Source organism: Pantherophis guttatus, chromosome 1 (genome assembly GCF_059756535.1).
Source record: "Pantherophis guttatus breed Tessera chromosome 1, ASM5975653v1, whole genome shotgun sequence".
Classification (NCBI taxonomy): domain Eukaryota; kingdom Metazoa; phylum Chordata; class Lepidosauria; order Squamata; family Colubridae; genus Pantherophis; species Pantherophis guttatus.
The window spans coordinates 315,531,207-315,540,267 of NC_142063.1; the positions used below are offsets into that span (position 1 = coordinate 315,531,207).

The 9,061-nt window shown below is 41.9% G+C and overlaps 1 long non-coding RNA gene across 2 annotated transcripts; it reads right to left on the minus strand.

Moving 5' to 3' along the window:
* Positions 1-293: 293 nt before the first annotated feature.
* Positions 294-3,023, minus strand: LOC117671398 (uncharacterized). Of its 2 annotated transcripts, XR_004592832.2 has the most exons (3): positions 2,440-3,023; positions 1,903-1,946; positions 294-992 (listed from the first exon to the last, which is right to left on the minus strand). It is a non-coding gene; the product is annotated as an uncharacterized LOC117671398 (long non-coding RNA). The 2 variants fall into 2 exon arrangements; XR_004592831.2 differs by lacking the exon at positions 2,440-3,023 and having other exon boundaries at positions 1,903-2,172.
* Positions 3,024-9,061: the final 6,038 nt, after the last annotated feature.

The window sequence follows — 9,061 nt, forward strand, 5'->3', positions numbered from 1 at the left end:
AGAAATCATTACTATTCTGAAGTTCCTGTTAAGAAGAACTGTATGTTACTAATGGACAGTATCGCGTGCTTCATTTTGTAGTAATATTTTTCAATTGTTAGCTTTAATAAAAAGCAGAAGCAAGGCCAACAAGAGGTTGCAATGATTCTATTTTGCTTTTCCTGCTGTTTTCGCCAGAGAAGCAGTGGTTATGCTCAGCATTTGACTTAATTCATAAGCATCAGCTATCCATTGGATGATCCTAAGTCTTCCCTCTAAAATTAAAAAAAAATGATCATTTTTGGGAAGCAGGATATGAGATGACATTACTTTAATAAATTGACATTTTACACATGGTACATATATGGATATATAGTATGTTATATAACCAATCGGCCAATGTTCTGATGATCATACTTATATCCTTTCTTGACATTACTGAAATGTTGAGAGATGTGGGGGACTTCCTCTGGTGCTTATTAAGATGTTTCTCATTTTCAGAAACATTTACATTCACTTTTGGCAGAAGTTCATGGATGTTCTCATACTTATATACATGCTTAGGTTTATCCACATATCAAACTCAGCGGGGTAGTGATGACAAAATATACTGAGTCTCAGAGATATTTCAGATAGATTTACTTTTTTGTTGTTCTTCCTTAAAACCAGGTGTATTTAAAAAAAATCTGGAAGTTGGTCAGGACTTTCATCAGTTCTCCAAATAGAAAATAACAGAAACTGATAGGAGCCAGCTGATGTTTTCATAATGCTAAACCAATGGATGTTTCAAGTTCTTTCCTTCAGAAGGAAGAAGGCAGCTTACAAACATGTTCTCTCTACTGAACCTCTCTGTTCAGTAGAGGTTGAAACTGCAGTGACTGTTCCATCATTGACTGTAAAATAATCTCTTTACTAGCATCCAAGAAAGTTTTTTTTTTGTAATCTTTAGAGGCAAAGAAGGTAGAAGATCTAATTACCAAGAGGTTGGCTTCTGAAGCAGTCCCAAGAAGAAACTGCAAGAAAGAGAATATCAATAGATTACCCAACACAACTCTTGTTGTCATTCTTTCTAGTTTATGTTGCCAAAATTTACAGCCATGGCAAGTTACATTTGACATTTGGCAAGTTTATTTGTTTCACATTTTATTACAAACTTACTTAATTTGGTCTTCCTGAGCAAACATTCAAAGCAAAATACTAATAATGTTTATAAATTGTAATGCAATTTATGAACAAAGGCTAAATAAAACCTCAATGAGAAGCTGAACTAAATTAAATTTTACAGATTTGTCTCTGCCTGTTCCTGACATCAGGTGTAGATAGCCTGAAATATCATATATTAAGCAATGATGTGACTTTCAGAAGCCATGAAATATGGTGGTTTTTTTTCAAAAGTTCCACTACATACTATGTGGTTTATATCGAGAGTATTATAACAATAATGAAAAATAGATGGCTTGAGTTCAAGTAATTTGTTCTTATCTAATTGCAGCTGTAGCTAATATAACAAATTAATGCTTAAATGAAGAAGAAGGCCAAAAGGAAAATGTTCTTTAATATCTATTCTCAATGGAGGAGATACAGCTATTGGAAAACAATGCACACATCTTGTTTTTAAAATAATGCTAACTAGAGAGCCACTTGGCTCAATCTAATGAAGGGTGATCTGTTGACTGAGAGAGAATTTTGTACATGGATAATTCCCCATCTATCAGATATAGATATTTCAAGAAAGAAATAGGTAGGGAACTAAAACCCCAAAACAGATTTAGATAAGGCATTGGACCCAAAATTAGCATAATTAAACTCCCTCATATCAAGTGCAAGTGAACTATTTTCATAGGCTGTTCAAAATGAGAAGAGAAAGGACTGGACATTTATTCCATCTTGAGGCAACAGGTGCCATTAATTCATACAGTGTACCTGTAACAGCAGTTCAGCCAGGCAGTGGTTTCCAGTTAAGTTCTCTGGAAAAATTAAATAGTAGTATTGATAGTATTTAAAAGTTCAAAGTGCAGAACAAAATTTCATTACAATGCCCATTATCTCAGGCTCATTATCTCATGAAAATATTTATTGGAATTAAGAAAAGCTCAGGGTATGGTAGTGAATTCCTTGAGAATCTTGGCTGTCTTTTACTTTTATTTTTAAAAAAGGAAGATTTTAACCCATATCACTTTTTGAACATGTAGAGTAAATATCTATTAGAATCTCAAATGCCAGAGAGGCAGATGAGTTAAATTCACATTTTTTTCAGAGTCCTCAGTTTCTCCATATCTTCCTATGACTAGAAAGTTGAAGGGGGGAAGAATACAGAATTCTATTTTTATGTATAGAAATCATGCAATAAGATGTTAAACATCAATATTTGCATAAAGGTCCATATCTAATACATGAAACAATATACATTTGCTATATATTCATAATTGCAGAATTGGGGTTTTTAAATTGCAGACTTACCCTTCTTAGATGCAGCATTTTAATTTTATATTTAGCAAAGATGTCCAAAACCTTGACTGCAACAGTATTTTGAACTATCTGAATTTCAGTGAAGCTAATATTTGTGATGAATAAACTGTATATTTGCTAACTTCAGCAGGAGCCAAACTGGTGTAATTCCCATTTCCTTCTCTTGATCCAAGTTAGACATGTTGGCCTGCTATATTAGATTCTTCCTTCTCCAGAGAATTAGGGTTAAGTGCAGTTTATTCAGGGTTTCTTCTAGGTATTTGCCAAGCTGGAGATTCTACTGTAGTGGTCACTGAAAGGTTAAGCAAGGGGGTAATTCAGTGGAATAGTTTTATGCTCCAGAGAGAAGGGATTCCCAAGAAGTAATCACGGGGGACTACTCTGGTAAAGACTTTCTCACTAGCAACCTTGATGGAAACAGTAGGTACATAAAAATCAACCATATCAAATAAGAGCAAGAACTCTTCCCAAGAGATTTGCCAAGCTCTAATCTTGCAAACAGATCTCAGAGGATCAAACCCTTGTTGACTATATATTGCTCAGCTGGGATTAGCCCACAATATGTACCTATAAAGAAATTTTGTCTTCCTGTCAACAGGGGCATTACTGTTGCAGGAATTCACAGACTAATACAATGTAATGAGCAGTAGCGGCTGTTTCAGAGAGGATTCCTCATGATCAAAGGATCTTGAATGTAGGGAGTTTTTAGAGACCACCAACTAGACACCAGACTAGATTAGGCTATAATATTCTCACCTACCCTTCCTTTTAAGTATTTTCCAGATCTGATACCTATTTGAATTTGTCACAATGCTCCCAAGATAGGGAGTTTAGGAGCAAAATGTGTCTATATTATTGAAAGTTAAAATGTAGCACCCCAGATTCGGCTACCCAAAGATAACCCAGTGCAATACAGCAGCTTACTTTTACTGCTACAACTTTCACTCACAGTGGGGAGGGCCCTTTAGAAAGCAGTTCAGCAAGGACTCCTTCAGAAATGAAATTTGCTCTATATGAAGATATGGTTCAGCATATCTCTAGTCTAAACCTGGCTTCAATGCAATGCAATATCCTATGCAGAAGAAATCAGCTAAGGGATTATGATTTAGGAGACAATGTAAACTTCTAACATACTCTGGGAGAATAAATGGGCATAGAAATAGAACTTCTATATGTTCAGATAAATGGACATAGAAATAGAACTTCTATATGTTCAGATAAATGTCTATATATAATTGTAAATTAAGGCTGAGAAAAGACTTGTCTACTTTACAGAGTTGCAACCAAAATCTATGTTTATGCCCCCATTTTTGGTATTGTATGTGAAATCGTATTGTGCACTCTCATTCTAGATGGATACATTGCTCATCACTTACAGCTAAAAATTTCTTTATTTACCATTTCCCTCAAACCCCCAACCAACAATAGCTGTATGGAAAATCATCCCTCAAGATACCTCTGTATATGGAAGAGGGTATCATTGCCTTGCTTTTCCCCTCAGGCAGCCAGAGGCCTCTAAGTGTCACTAGCCCTTTCTTGCAGTTACAGAGTCTGAATCTGTAAAAAAAACTGGTCACTAGTGGGGGGGGGATCTTAAGGGCTTAGGGAAGGCCCTAATTATCCCAAGTGCCAAAGCAGTCTGATTAGGGACTCTATAAATGCCAGTCTTTAAAGCATCTTGCACATTGTTTATGATTAGCAGGCAGAAAACTATCACAAGGCACGTTTCCCAGATACTTGCTTGTTATCTCGTTCTCTTCCTTTATTTCTTGTTTATGTCTCTTTCAAAGGAAGATTTCTCTTGGTTGATTGGTTGCTTTTATTCCTCACCAGCACCAGAAAAAAAGTATGTTTTGAGATAGGAAGTAGCCTTTTTATGTCCAGAAACATCTTAGACAATCTGTCAGTCTTCCCCTAAACTATGTGCTAGACAAAGGGTTAGCATAGCAAGTGCCACAATAATGTCGACACAGAAATATTACAAAGTAAAGGCTTATAAAATAATAAAAATTTTACTTAGTTCAGATACCTCCCAGTGCCTTTGGCAAAACACCTTGAGCATTCCACATAAGGCGGGCATTGTCTTCATAAGATGGCACCTCATAAAATGGTATTAAATATCACCGACAGGGCTTCATATTTCATCCAGCAGGGTTTAAACTAGACATGTTCTATATCACACATTATTAGAATGACATCTGCTTTGCAAGTTCTGTACCCAGGAGCATACCTTGATAACTCATTTCCGCACTCCTTCTCGGAGGGCTTCTGTGCCTTCATAATACCTAATATGTTTAACTCATTTTGAACAGAAGTCTAAAGGCTGTCCTGGCCCTCTGGCCACAACTGTAGCTGTCAGGCAAAGGAGTCAGCTATCAAACATTACTCATTTATCATTAGCGGGGATGCAGCTGTACAAAGGAATCCAGCCTCTACCCTGAAGAGCTGTCAACTCATCCCTGTATATGATTCTTTTCTTCTCTCAGTGGGGCATTTTGCAAAGTGGAGGCATCCCCATTCTCCCTCCAAAATGATTGGTGGTAGGAAGGGTATACATGGACAATGCCCTCACTTTTAAATCACTTTGCCATCTGACAATTTTCTTTTTTTTAATTTGTGTCTTCTTTTCATTGGCCTGTGTGTTCTGGCTCACCGATCCCATTTTGAGATCAACAGCATTTTACCCTTTCTCTGTTGCCTAAGGGGTATTTCAAAATGCGTACCATCTGCTATTTTATATCTCATGGCTGGGGTTCAATAACCTCCTTCCCTAAAAGAGAGAGAGATACACACACATGAAAAAATGGTATAGTTCAGAGCACATACAGCACCAAGAGAAGGGAATTTTTTTTTTTCTAAACACAATCCCTCAAACCTTCTGGAGTTCTCCTGTTTTTTTCCGGCAGGACACTGAGACCAAAACTACAGTTAATATCACCATCTTAAGAAAGCTCCTCAAAATTATTTAACATTTCCCCCAGTCATTTATATTTTTATGACAAAGTGGTTGAGGTTGCAATTACATTCACCATAAAAATGAAGAAAGGATTTTTAAAACAAAAAATGTAACCATTTAAAACTGCCATTGGGTGAGTCATTTCCCCCAAAGGGGATCCTCAGTTCAAAGCCTCTACATTCAGGAGATTCTGAGTTCATGATTCCAGATGTACCTTAGTAGATACATCATATGCATATGATCCTATAATCTCTTGGAATAATGATAATTCAGGCTCTAGTAACACTTTCTTTATTGTTCTCCAGTCTCAGAAGATCTGCCCCTCCATGTGTAAACATGAGAAGATCATCTCACAAAATTCAAATCCCACACATTATAAATACAGTAAGGCAACCTTGATATGATAGGATGGGCTTTTCTCTCCCAAGAATAAGAACAGGATGGAACGTTGGGCCTGAGGGTAAATGTGGGCAGTGGTGGATTCAGTCGATTCGGGCAAACCGGTAGTTAAATTGCTGGCTGGCTCCACCCCTTCTCACTCCACCCCTTCCAGGAGTCCCCACGCACCCCATTTTGGCTCCTAGGTAAATGCAGGGAAGCCTCCTAGGCCCAAAATGGGCTGTGGTGTGTGTGTGTGTGTATGTGTGTGTGTGTGTGTGTGTGTGTGTGTGTGTGTGTGTGTGTGTGTGTGTGTGTGGTGCAGCATGCCCCCCTGTAGCCCATTTTCACTCCCAAGCTCAAAATGGGGTGTGGTGGGGCAGTGCCTCCCCATAGCCCATTTTCACCCCCAGGAGGCTTCAGGGAGACTTTCTAGGCCCAAAATGGGGCACAGGGGGGTGCGGTGCGCCCCCCACAGACCATTTTTGCTCCCAGGAAGCTTCAGGGAGGCCTACTAGGCCCAAAATGGGGCATGGGGGGGCAGTGCACCTCTCCATAGCCCATGTTTGCTCCCAGGAGGCTGCAGGGAGACCTACTAGGCCCAAAACAGGTTGCAGGAGGGAGTGTGTTCCCCCCGTGGCCCGTTTTTGCTCCCAGGTGGTGCAGGAGGCCAAGTGCTGCCTGTCACACCCCCTCGCCAGGCCCACCATGGCCAAGCCTATCCAGCCGGTCATTAGGGCAAAGCAAAGAACTGGTTGTTAAATTATTTGAATCCCACCACTGAATGTAGGATATGTGTGGGATGTATATGGGTGAGTTTGAGTATTTACTTCTCGCATGAGAGTAGGGAAGTGGGAAGATATGACTAAAGGCCAGCAAGATGGTGCAGTTGAATGAGAATGGGGTTAGGGCTGGGGTAAAATGTTCCTCGTTCGGACCGGATCACCCGATCCAGTAGTGATGACGGCAGGTGGTTTGGAGGACCGGTAGCAAAAATCCCTGCCCCCCCCCCATGCCCAGCTGAACCAGGCAATCATCAGAGGCTTTTTTTTTTAATTTTTAAAAGCATTTTTTTCTACAACCTCTTTGGCCGAAAAAATGCTTTTAAAAGTAAAAAAAAAAGCCTCTGATGATCGTGCGGCTAAACTGGGATCGTCAGAGGCTTTTAAAAGAAAAAAAAAAGGCTCTGATGATCAGGCAACTCAACTTCGGCCAAAGAGGTTGTAGAAAAAATGGTTTTAAAAGTAAAAAAAAAAATTGGCCCCGCCCACTCAGTCACATTATCTCCCCCCCCCCAAGCCAGGGGAGCCAGAAGGCAGTAATTGGAGGATGTATACTCTAACAGGCCAGTACATTCAGATAGTGATGGGCATGGGATATTTCAATGGGAGACAGGGAAGAAAATTGCAGGGGAAGATGACCATTGTATCTGATACCAATGGCTGTCATGATAAATGCCTAACTACTATATCTCCCTGATCACCCGGACCTTCAAGGGTTAACTAACCACATATCCCATAATCCTTATAACCACTCCTTACCTCTTAGCCCCTCCTCCTGGGTACAAAAGGTCCAACCACATGGTCCACAGATGATTCCAGATGTATACCTGAAAGAGAAAGGTACAAGGTCAGTGACCTCCAGTACCAACAGATCAATAATAAAGCTACAGAAAAGAATTGGAGTCTGTCTTTGAGTTATTGGGCTAGATCCAGTTTATAACAAAATGGTAGCAGAGGTCGGTTGCCCATAACTCCAGACAATGACTGAACCCAACACCTACCCTGAAGAAGCAAACAGAGCACAGACCAGAGCTCTTACCAAGAAGATGGCTGAGAAGCTTGCAACCAAAGCCACAGCCATGGAGGAGTCAGAAGCTGGAAGCGAGCAGGACTCCAGCCTGGACTCACAATCAGATGAAGAGGGGCCATCCAAGGAAATCACCGCCCCGGAAGAAGAAACAGCACAGAAAATGAATAAATTCAAACTCTCCATCCTGAAACTGATGGAGGCAAGCAGCGACAAAGAAAACCTCATCGCGGACCTTCAAAGCCTCTTCGAGCAACAAGAAGCAGCGATTGAGGCCCCAAAGACCACCGAGAAAGAAAAACCAGCAAAAAAGGGTAAGCCACCCCAACCCGATGATCCTGAGCCGGCAGAACCCATTTCCGCACCCCCTTCCTGGCGGCCATCTTGGGACGAGCACCAGCCAATGGGAAGCCAGGATTTGAATCCCTTGGCGCGAAAATGCCCGAACCCCGAAACAGACGAGGGGGACTCAGAAAGAGACTACGAAGAGCCCAGCTCTGAAAGCGACCACGAAGAGATCACAATAATAAAAAGAAAAACGCCTACCGATCTCAAATTGCAAAAGGCAATTGAGACCATCACCACTGCCCTAGGCTCCGCTTTCGAGCCTCCTGCGGCACTCAATAAACCCAAGAAAAATCCTGGAAAGCACAAGAAGGCCAGGACAACCAACAAAGACCAGGCAACCGAGTCACAGCCAACTAAAAACACCGCACACACCAACATCCGGCACAAAAGACCGCCCACCTGCAGGAAGAATCAACCGCAGAACTCGAACTCACCACCCGCTACACCGACAACCCGAGGCCCGAGGGAGAAGAGAAGAACCGGCTACTCACCCACGCCACGACATCCATCAGGCCAGTCCACGCAACCAGGGACCAGCGACCACGAGGGAGGATCTGCTGCCGCCGCCGCCATTACCGCCGAGCCGCTGGGTGCAGGGAATCCCCAACCTACGACCTCCGCTGCTGCTGCGCCGCCGACCCGCGAAAGTCCTCGACTTGCGACCGCGTCGCCCCCTCACCTTCTGCCCTTCTTCGCCGGGGATCCGGCCATCCAGCAGTGGTGTCCACCTTCAGGAGGAATCTTCGGACCCACCGGGGGCGGGTCCAGCCTCCCACCGACAGGCCTAGGCCTAGGCCTGGGAGCTCCAGCAACAGGAACCTCACCCGATGGACTCCAACGCAGAATGAGCTTCGCGCATGCCCAGTACCTGCCTGTAACAAGAGAAGCAAGTTACATAGATCCAAGCAAGTACAGAATGGCCACAGACATCCCAAAGCCTTATTGTGAGTTTAATCACATTTTGGACCATGGACAGCTCCCCCCAGTAAGTAACCTTACTAATATTTCTGGGGCAAATTATACCAATTTGCCAAAATTGCAGTTAGATGGGGGTAATATTATAGAATGGAGCCAACAATTAAGAGTTGCTCTCATGAGAGAGAATGCACTGTTCCTAGCTAA